Source organism: Leopardus geoffroyi, chromosome A3 (assembly GCF_018350155.1).
Source record: "Leopardus geoffroyi isolate Oge1 chromosome A3, O.geoffroyi_Oge1_pat1.0, whole genome shotgun sequence".
NCBI classification, from domain to species: domain Eukaryota; kingdom Metazoa; phylum Chordata; class Mammalia; order Carnivora; family Felidae; genus Leopardus; species Leopardus geoffroyi.
In genome coordinates, this window is record NC_059336.1 from 73,862,066 (window position 1) to 73,873,808 (window position 11,743).

General features: G+C 41.0%; 1 pseudogene; it reads left to right on the plus strand.

Annotated features, from left to right (window-relative positions):
• Window positions 1-11,228: 11,228 nt before the first annotated feature.
• On the plus strand, window positions 11,229-11,743 carry LOC123581365 (annotated as a pseudogene).

The following is an 11,743-nucleotide window of genomic DNA, read 5'->3' on the forward strand; positions in this document are numbered from 1 at the left end:
ACAGTGTCCATTGATGGTTAAGCTGTCTTCAAGACAGAGCTTCCAAATTCCCAGCAAGGCGACCTTGCCCTTCCTTCCTCCTCCTGTCGTTCTAGCAGCACATTCTTATACAGCAGCTCGGCGTGGGCTGCCAGCAGTGTGACATCAGGATGGAAGAATACAGAGGCCTAAGAGGTTCTGCATTTTCTGGAATCTAATGATTCTGCTGATCCTCTGGTGTTTGGCAATAGCTCTTTCAATGTCGAGATGCTTAAATCACTTCTTTGTTCTTTCTGCTGTGTAACTAGGGCACCACTAGGAGTCTGGAGGAATTGTTGTTTGAGGTAGGTATTTTGGGGGTGGACAGAATGGTTTTTCCCCTTGTTTTGGAGGACTTAAACCATGCACTTGGAAGAAGGTCAAATTTGTTTGGGATTTTCTCCTGCAGTAGGTTCACAGCTGATCCCTTCTTCTGTCCCTTAGTCTCTAATTACTTCCCCCTCTCCCTCAGGGTGGGTGTCTACTTTGCGAAACACAAGTCCTGCCTTCTTCTTTTGCGTTTATCTCACTCTAACTCCCAAGTAGCTGTAAGCTTCACTGCCAAGTGTCTTCCATGACACATTTATTTATTAAAGGCCTGCCACGTGCCAGGTGAGATTACGGAAACGGGGAATGATAGTGACCAAAGACAGGAGGTCCAGGACCTCACAGTCTAGCATAAGGCAAGGCTAGAAAAGGCTCAGGGAATTCAAAGAAAACCCGGAAAGGGGAAGCAATTGAGGATGGGGGCTCCCCCTGGGCTGTGCCTCCTGACCATGAGTGTTCTAGGGCAGGGATCGGGTTCACAGCTAGCCTATTTTCCACACCTCAGAGAACATGTGCTTCATCAATAAGTAACCACACCTGAGTTACTATGCAAATAAGCTCAGCTCTACTCCCTCAACAGCCAGGTTCACTTTTCCAGTAGCCTTTTCTCTCCAGCTCCCAGACTCTGTGCTATCTTGACTCTGTGGCACTCATTTATCATGGCCTGTCATTACTGAATGAGACACCAAGCATGAAAAAAGACAGTTTGAAGGGTCTTATCTGGTCTCCCTCAGCCTGAGTTTGTTTGGAGGGCCAGTGTTTATCCTGGCCCAATCTCCTGCTTTTGCCAGAGAAACTACCAGCAGTGATAGCTAAATCCATTTAGATTAGGAAAAGGCAGAGAGAAAGGAAAAGCCAGCAGAATGAACCCAGCGGGGAAACCAATTTTGCTGCAGTGAACTAACTGCCTTGCGCATTTCAAATGCAGCTCAATGCTAGTCCTGGTTCACCTTCACTCACCTCACAGCCACAGGCGAAGTTCAGCTGCTAGGAACTTTGATTTCAATTCAGACTGATTTCCAAAATGTCCTGGGGATTCTAAACCTTCACTCCCCCAAACACTTCAGGGTAGGCCATAATGAATTCTACATCTTGCATTTATCTGAGAGAGGAGGTTCCAGTAGTCTATGTGAGGGAGACAGGAAGCAAAGACTAAATAGGAAATCTGCCATCCCTTTTTGTTCCCATTTCCTTTCGTGACAACCCTTCGAATCAAAAAGCCATTGGATGTGGGAGTTAGGAGAGATGTTGGGGATCGCTCAGGCCAATGGCCCCTCCTCATTTTAGAGAGCTAATGGAGAACACAGGCCGTGATCAAAATCCCAAAGCCGGTGGCTGAGCTAACCCCGGCTCCAGGCCAGCCTTCTGCTGGCTGCACTACTGCCCTGGGAATTCGTGCGCAAGGCACGGGCAGAGGGGGCCATGGGCCCACTCACGGAATAATGAAGAAACTCTGAAGAGGAAGAAATCAGCTGACTTTTAGTTCGCCATCCAGGCTGGCTGTCACGAGGCTAAAATTGGAAGCAGGTGAATCTGCCTGATGAGAGCTGAAGGAGGAAAGTGAGGAAGAGGGAGGGCGGGAGGCAACGAATATATTTCAGAACAAACAGAATCTGTGACTGCATTTACTCCGTGTTCTAGGGTGGCCGCGGTTGGCTCGGAATGAGGTAAGGGCAATATGTCCCTGCAACAGGGAAAACGCTTCTTGGATAAACAAAGGTCAAGGCAAGTCTCATGTGAGTAAAGGACAGGGGAAGCCGCTTGTGGTGATTGCAGTGATACGCCCCCAGATTTCCCTTCCAGAAGGAAGGATTTGTTCCCCCACACGTGAAGCGCTGCTAGAAGACTCCTGGCTGTCAGACCTCTTTGAGAGTGCCTGGGCCAACGGAAGCTGCCCTGCCCAAGGTCCTGCCTTCTGGTGGCAGCCCCCAGCCAAGGACCCAACCACAGGAGTGTGAAGACCTGACCCTCTAGCCCCATCTGGGCACACCTTCCCAGCTTCAGAGCTTTCCTGGCAAGCTGAATTCTTTGTTGGGATTGCTTCAGGGCTTAACTTCTCCCCTGCCCATACTTTCTCCTCGTGCCTTCCACACTGTTGATATCAAAAACACTCCCTAGTGAACAGCAGCCTGCACATAGATCCCCATCTCAGTCAGCTTCGGGGAGAACCCATATGGCAACACTGCTCATTAAATCAATATACAGAAGGCACAGTGAAAACCCTCCATCCACTGAATCTGATCAATAACCCATCTCTATGGAAGAACATTGCCCAAGTCCTGATTTAGAGAATGAAGTTAAGCCTCTGTAGGTTACAGGCTCTCACCTCACTGCTGACTGCAATGTGTGTATGGAGCCATTCAAGTGCCAGAGCAGTGAGACTGACAAGGCTATTCCTTCCCTTGTAGGACCACACCCTATCTGAGCCAGTCAGCCAGAAACAAGTCCAGGCAATTCTTAAAGACTTTTAAAGAAGATTCCAGAACCACCTCTGGCACCCTTTGTAAAGCTGATAAGCCTTATCAGAAATGTTCCCCTGAAATAAATTTAAATTCCTCACACCCATATTAATTTCTTTTTGTTATCTTAGGCAGAGGTAGAAAACACTTAGAAGCTTCTTTGTTTAGTGACCCTTTGGGATTCATCTCCAATCTTTTCTTCAAGGTGAGTGACCCCATTCCCACTAGTTTTCCCACCAAAGATTCTGCTTTCAATCCTATTATCTCTATGGCTTTCTGTGAAAGCCACAAAAAACCCTCTTTCAAACCTTCATTTGAATGTTCGTCAATTTAGGGGCAACGCCAATTTCTCACCTATTAGAGTTAATTTGATCATCCTCTGTGAAATATGGCACTCAGTACTTAACAATTCACCATCCATAAGCAAGCAAGGGCACTTTCCTTAGATTTCCACTCTTCGAAGCAGACATTCCCACAGCCTGGAGATCCTAACAGAGCTTCTCACTGAAGAAGTAGGAAGACATCAAGAGATGAGAAGAAAAACGTTAAACCTGAGGCCCCATAGTTCCTAAGAACCAAGAAACCACTGTGCCCCAGAGAACAGGAGGGAAGAGAGACTCTGCAGAACTTAGCCAGAGGCAGACATCTCATGTTTGACAGTAATGAACCTCTGCCTGTGAGAGAAATCTAAGCACATTAGTTACTTCCTTCTTGCCAAAACTCCGTGAGATATTTAGATTTCTGAGCTATGAATTGAAAGCGAAATAAGCCCTTTTTTGTTTCCCTGTGCTCACTTCAGGATGCTTTCCAGATTTGCATGGTAAACAACAATTTATAAAGGAGTGCATTGGCTTATTTTGCTGTATCTCTGATCCTCTTTGCCAGAACACAACCCAGTAATTATTATGTTTTAACTATGGATTGGTAGTTTTTATACTCTTTAGGAAAACTCAAACCAGTGATTTTCAACCATTTGGCAAGACCTGTAGACATTTCTGTTAGTCATGACTGGTTGCAGGTGAGCAGGAAACTCTACCGACATCTAGTGGATAGAGGCCAGAATGCTGCTAACCATTCTAGAGAGCCCAGGATAGCCTCATACAACAAAGAATTATTTGGCCCAAAATGATGATAGTGCTGAGGTTGAGAAAAACTCTGACTCACAAATAATTCTGTGTCCTCCTAAATCTACTTACCTCTTCAGGAAGCTTCATGCATTGTTTCTCCTCCTCTGGCCTGGAGAAATTACAAGCTGCTTGACCAACAAGGTTACAGTCTTTCTGTTTTATTCTTTTTTTTTTTCTTGATGAAGGCAGAGCTAAGGAACAAAGACAAGTAAAACCCCAAATATAAGGTGAAAACAGCTTGATCTTGGCTCATGGACTACCTTCAAAAGCTATGTGTTGTGTGGGTACCTTTGAACAAGCAGACCAAGTCAGAAAATAAGGAATTATCACCAAAAACCATAAGATACCTAGGAATAAACGTAACCAAAGAGGTAAAAGATATGTACTCTGAAAACTATGAAACACTACTGAAAGAAATGGAAAATGACACAAAGAAATGGAAAAACAGGGGCACCTGGGTGGCTCAGTCAGTTAAGTGTTCGACTTCAGCTCAGGTCATGATCTTGCGGTCTGTGAGTTGGAGCCCCGTGTCGGGCTCTGTGCTGACAGCGCGGAGCCTGGAGCCTGCTTCAGATTCTGTGTCTCCCATTCTCCCTGCAAGCCCCCCCCCACCTACCCCCCGCCTAGCACTCTGTCTCTGTCTTAAAAATTAACATTAAAAAAATGTTTTTAAAGAAATGGGAAAACATTCCATGCTTAAGGATCAGAAGAAATGTGTATATATGTGTGTGTGCATGCACACACACACAAACACACATACAATGGAATATTATTCAGCCATCCAAAAGAATGAAATCTTGCCATTTGCAACAATGTGGATGGAGCTAAAGTGTATTATGCTAAATGAAATAAGTCAGAGAAAGACAAGTACCATATGATTTCACTCATATATGGAATTTAAGAAACAAAACAAATGAACATGGTTGGGGGGGAAGAGACAGGAAAACCAAGAAACAGACTCTTAACTATAGAGAACAAACTGATGGTTACCAGAGTGGACGTGGATGGGGGGATGGGTTAAATACATGATAAGTATTAAGGAGGGCACTTGTGATGAGCACCAGGTGTTGTATAGAATCACTAAATTCTACATCTGAAACTAATATTACACTGTATGTTAACTAACTGGAATTTAAATAGAAACTAAATTAGAAAAATAACAAGGACTTCCCAGAATTACTTCCTAGATCAAGGTCTTATTGTGAGGCACAAAGAGATGCCTCTTGCTCTTAACTGTGTAATAATCTCATCTTCCCACTTTGAATCAAGGATTGAATACTATGTAAGCAGAATAATCAGGTACCCTCTTCACTTGATTTTGAAACCATCCCAATGATTTTGAGAAAACAGACTTCCACAATATGGCTGTAAATTGACCAGCCCGGGCTGTTTCTGTGTATACATTTCTTACTTTTCTGAAGAATAGATTGAACATGTTAAAAATTTTTGAAGGTAAAATTATGATATAGGCAACAGCTTTGCAGGCAGCCTATGCTACAACCTAGAGTAGCACAAACAGAAAAGTCAGCCAAGTCATGAGGGCCCAGTCAAACATATAACAGTGTGGAATCACTGCACAATGGGCAGGATCCTATTACAATATGGCCTTTGAAATGTCTTGAAAAGAAATCCTATGTCTAGAAAACAAAGCCCTTATTTCCAGGCCCCAACTCACCCCACTCATCCCACCCTAATCCCTGCTTCAACTGAATGAAAAAAGGTCAAAAACAGAAAAGGTGCTAGGATTTTATAACATTTTAATACAGAGTAACTTTTTTTTTCTTTAAAGGGCCATCTTCTAGGGGTGCCTGGGTGGTTCAGTCAATTAAGTGTCCTACTTTGGCTCAGGTAATGATCACGGTTAATGGGTTCAAGCCCCACATCAAACTCTGTGCTCACAGCTCAGAGCCTACAGCCTGCTTCAGATCTGTGTCTCCTCCTCTCTCTGCCCTCCCCTGCTCTCACTCTGTCTCTCTCTCTCTGCTCTCTCTCAAGAATAAACATTATGGGGGCGCCTGGGTGGCGCAGTCGGTTAAGCGTCCGACTTCAGCCAGGTCATGATCTCGCGGTCCGTGAGTTCGAGCCCCGCGTCGGGCTCTGGGCTGATGGCTCAGAGCCTGGAGCCTGTTTCCGATTCTGTGTCTCCCTCTCTCTCTGACCCTCCCCCGTTCATGCTCTGTCTCTCTCTGTCCCAAAAATAAATAAACGTTGAAAAAAAAAATTTTTTAAATAAATTAAAAAAAAAAAAAGAATAAACATTATGAATAAATAAATAAATAAATAAATAAACAAACAAAAAAAATAATAAAGGGCCATCTTCTTCAGAATGCAAATCCCCCCAAGAATGGTTTTCAAGGAGGATTCTGGGAAGGGTAAAAAGCACCAGGAATCTATCTTTCCACCTAATCAACAATTGCTCTGGCAGAATCTGTCTGACAGTCTAACTCTTTGGGGACTCTAGAATCTACTGAAGGCTTATAACTTCCAGGGGAAGACTTTAACAGTAAATTGGTTACTTTGAGTCAATTTCAGTTACAGTACAGTAGCAACTAGCCCTCTCACATCCCCAGGCCCAAAGCAGGCAGCTGTGCACCTTTTCCTGGAGCAGTGTGCACAGATTGCAGAATCCAGGTGGGTAAAAAAGGATATATCTTCCAAATATAGGGTATCTGTTCTCTGATTACTGATTGCTGCTTCTGATCTCAGAGATGCCAACAAAGAGGAAGTTGCCCATTGTTGTTGCACTTCCCTCCATTGTTGCAAGCTTCTCCCCCTTCCAGCTGAAGTAACTTCCAGAGGATTGAAAGGGTCAGTATTCTCTTTTTTCCTCCCTCCATTTTTCTCATTTTCCCTTTTTGGGAAGCAGACATGAAAGAGTAGGATGTTCAAAAGCAACTCCATATACAGGGAAAATTAGAAAGTCATCATGCACACCCAGGGAAAGGTGCAGGCTCAGAAAAGACTTGAGAAGATATTAAGTTTACACCTCAGGCAGGTTCTTGGCACAGAGACAGCGTACAACAATAAAAAACCCCAAAACAATAAACAAAAACTATAAAGCCTTAGGGAAGGGAGAGAATCTGATATCCAGAGTTACCACATTATTAGATTCAAATGTCCAGTTTTCAACAACAACAAAAAAATCACAAAGCATATTTAAAAAAAAAAGCAAAGTATGGTCCATTTAAAGGAAGAAACAAATCGACAGAAACTGTCCCTGAAAAGAACTGATAGCAGATCTACTAGACAAGGACTTTAATACTACTGTCTTAAAGATATTCAAAGAACTAAAGAAAGATTTGAAGAAAGTAAAGAAAATGATGCCTGAACAAAATGGAAATATCAATGAAGAGATAGAAAAACTAAAAAGAGGAGCACCTGGGTGGCTCAATTGGTTAAGCATCTGACTTTTGATTTCAGCTCAGGTCATGTTCACAGTTATGTTATCTAGCCCCATGTCAGGCTCTTTGCTGGGCGTGAAACCTGCTTAAGATTCTCCCTCTCTCTCTGCCCCTCTCCCCAACTCCTGCTCACTCTTGCTCTCTCAGCAGAATAAAGAACCAACAAACTTGAAGATGGGAAAACAGAAATTATTAAGTCTGAGGAACAGAAAGGAAAAAAAATAAAAGTGACCAGAACGTAAGGGACCTGTGGAATACCATTAAAGTGGAACAACATATGCATCATGTGAGTCCCAGAAGAAGAGGTAAAGAAGCCAAGAGAATATATGAAGAATTAATGGCTGAAAACTTCCTAAATTTGTTGAAAGACATGAAATAAATATCTAAGAAGACCAATGAACTCCAAGTAAGATGAACTCAAAGAGACCCACACTAAAACATATTATTATTAAATTTCAAAAAACAAAACCAAAGAGAGAATCTTGAAAGCCACAAGAGAAAAAGGACTTGTCATATACAAGGGGTCTTCAATAAGATTATCAGCAAATTTTTCATCAGAAAATTTGGAGACCAGAAGGCAGTGCTATTCAAAGTGCTAAAAGAAAAAAACTGTCAACCAAGATTCTATATCCAACAAAATTAACCTTCAAGAATGAGGGACAAATTAAGACTTTCCCAGATAGGGGTGCCTGGGTGGCTCAGTTGAATGTCCAACTTTGGCTCAGGTCATGGTCTCACAGTTCATAAGTTTGAGCCCCACATTGGGCTCCATGCTGTAATCCCAGAGCCCACTTTGAATCTTCTGTCTCCCTCTCTCTTTGCCCCTCTCCCACTCACACTCTCTATCAAAAATAAAAATAAACATTAAAGAAAAAAAGAGTTTCCCAGGTAAACAAACGCTGAGGGAGTTCATTACCACTAGGCCTACCCTGAAAGAAATGCTCAAGGGAGTACTGCAAGATAAAATAAAAGAACACTAGTCAGTAACTTGAAGGCTTATGACAAAATAAAGATCTCAATAAAGGTAAATACATAGGCAATTATAAGAGTTATTATTACTGTAACAATGGTTTGTAACTCTACCTTTTGTTATCCACATGAATTAAGAGAATAATACATTTTCTAAAAATTATTAGTCTAAAAGCTAATATTATTGTAACTTTGGTTGTAACTCTAATTTTGTTTTCTGATTAATGCATTTACACGAATTAGTTTATGGTTTGTGGCACACAATGTTCAAAGATGTAATTTTGTGACATCAACTATGTGGGAAGGGGACAGAGCTGTTACAGGAGCAGGGTTTGTTTGTTTGTTTGTTTTAATTTAGTAAAATACACATAACAAAATTTACCATCTTAACCATCTTTATGTGTCCAATTTATTGTTGCTAAATACATTCATAATGTGCTACCATTACCACCATCCATCCCCCTAACTCTTTCATCCTGTAAAACTGAAACTCTATACCCATTAAACAATAAATCCCTGTTCTCCCCTCCCCTTGACTTCTGGAAACTACCATCACACTTTCTTTTTTTATTATTTTTGACTACTCTAAGTACCTCCTACAAACAGAATCATACAGTATTTGTCTTTTTGTGACTGTGATGTTATGTTCAGGAACTGATCAGTTTAAGTCCTCACCCCAAAGAAGCTGGGCAAAAATAAAATAGCATACAGCCTTTACAAGCAGACTGTTTGTTCTCTGGACTGGTCAAGGCTTGCAATTCAAAACCCATGATTGTTAACCTATAAATGCTTAGATCTTTAAGCAAGTTGGCAGAGATCTTTGAAAATTCTATCCCATTGGTGGGTGCTGTTTCCAAAATGTACATTCTCAGGTTGATTCTGTACTTTCAACCTGTGTGATCATGTGTGTGGTGAGGAAATGGATGAGGGTTTGTTACTAGACATGTTGATCTGTGTATAACCAAAGAGTTTAAGGCTGATATATACTTCTTGTTAAGCACAAATTCAACTTAAGCTGGCTCTGTATGATCTGATGCAAGAACACAAGGTAACAGAATATAATTCCTTAGATGAAAAAGGCAGAGGCTCCTCAGTGGCCTTAACACATCAACACATGTGGGAGCTTGATGGTAGAGTATTAACTCAATGGAGGACTGAAAACATTTGGTGGTAATTATTCCCATGGGCAGTTTGAAAATACAACATGATAATGGCAGCCTCGCAGCCACAATGGAATTTATACTAAACAGCCAACTAAATAGAAACAGGGATCAATTTAGGAAAATCTTCAAAATGTATCTTGATAGCCTCTTTTTTAAAAACAGTAATACTGCCTTTTTTGTTTTTGTTTTTTACCATCCTATGGCAATGCAATTGAGGGAGGATACTGACAGATTCATTATTTAGCATAGGAGAAAAGGGCATCAAAACTACTTAAGGAGTATGTGTCTTTTCCTCCTTTTACATACAAATTACATCTGTGCTACTTTCCAAGTTCCTCTGCATTAGAAATTAAAATGGCCTCTATTCTAGACCAGCAATACATATAATAGCTCTAACTTTTAGGTTAAAGAATCCTGCCTTCTATAACCAGGGCATCAGTACATTAGGCATTCTGCAGCAGCTTTTCCTCAATAAGGAAACATGGTAGCTCTTTACTTCCTTTATCTACTCAAAAAGCTTCATTTAAAATTAATGGAAACAAGAAATTCAATCTGGCCTCCCGAGTTTAGGAAAGAGGTTTCAAATTGGGGGCCTACAGGTAAAGTTTGGTCTGTAGATGTGTTTTGTTTGGCCTACGTAGTACCCTGAAAATCAGGACTGCTCACATCAAATCTACATTGCCAATTTCTGATAGGGTAATTCTGAGTCCATAATCCTGCATGACAAAAATTAGCTGGAATTTACCATAATCCCTTTCAAAGAGTCACCAGATCCTTCTATGCCTAGTTGTGAAATGCCTTACTAATATATAGTAGTACCCGGCTTCTATAGATACTTGAGTGACCTTCAGTCTGGAGTCTAAAACATCGAGGAGAGATTGACACAGATTCCAAGACCTGTAGGGTACCTGTAGATAATTGACCTTACAAAAAAAACAAGAAGAAATTGCTACATAAATAATAGTACCTTTATTAGTTATCTAATTTTTTTTTTCAAGAACTCAACAAATTGTAACTACTAGCAAATTGACAACTTTATATGTTCAGTAGTGCTACTCTAGTTCAACTTTGTTAAAATGCTATTTTTCCCCATGAAACTAATATTACACTATATTTTAACTAACTGGAATTATTAAAACATTCTGTCTTCTTCTAAGAAGGAATGGAAGAAATTTCTATGAAATAGAGAAAGTTCAAGAAAATAACCAATGAGGCTGTTACTTTGATTTTTAACTCATGCTTTAGCAGTCTAACAAAATTGAAGGCTACTAAAAAGTAATATTTTCATCTGTCAAGATTAAAAAAGTGATTAGATACAGTGATTATTTCTTAACTAATCCAGGATTTAGAAAAAGTCCTAAATGTTAAGAAAATTTTTCATTAGATTAAATTTTTGTTTTAGAAAACCTCTAAGCCTTTCCAAACAAATAAAAATAATGGAAATTCATTTTGATAAATGCTTAACCACAATAATTAAACAGAAGTGCAAATACATGTTAGTACAATGAAATATTTCTGACTCTGGGAGAAACATTTTCCTCTCTTTCATTGGTATGGCAGAAAGAACACCTAACTTGAAGTCAAAGGTTAGTTTATCGAGACCCTTGCTACGTGATCTTCAGCATATTGCTTTGCCTTCTGGTCCCTTTCCTTTGCCTATAAAAATGGGGATCATAATCTCTATTTCATAAAATTGTTGTAAGGATTTTAATGAGAATATATATCGAGATAGTTATCACAGTGTCTGGCACAGAGAGCACTTAAAACATTTGTGTTCCTCTTCTCTTCCACAGGAGGTCTACACACCACCACTGGGGCTGCCAGATCACCACATCTCTAGTGATCCCTGAGAAGTTCCAGCACATTTTGCAAGTGCCCAACACCAATATCAATGGGTGGTGGAAAGTAACCTTTGTCATCACTGCAATTAAGGGTGTGGGGCAAAGATATGCTCATGTGGTGATGAGGAAAGCAGACAATGATCTCACCAAGAGGACAGGAGAGCTCACTGAGGATGAGGTGGAATGTGTAGTCTCTATTATGCAGAATCCACGCCAGTGTAAGTTCCCAGACTGGTTTTTGAATAGACAAAAAGACGTGAAGGATGGAAAATACAGCCAGGTCTTGGCCAATGGTCTGGACAACAAACTTTGCGAAGACCTGGAACAACTGAAGATTTGGGCCCACAGAAGGCTGGCACCACTTCTGGGGACTTCATGTCCAAGGCCAGCACACCAAGACCATGTGGCGGCGCCATGGGTGTGTCCAAGAAGAAATAA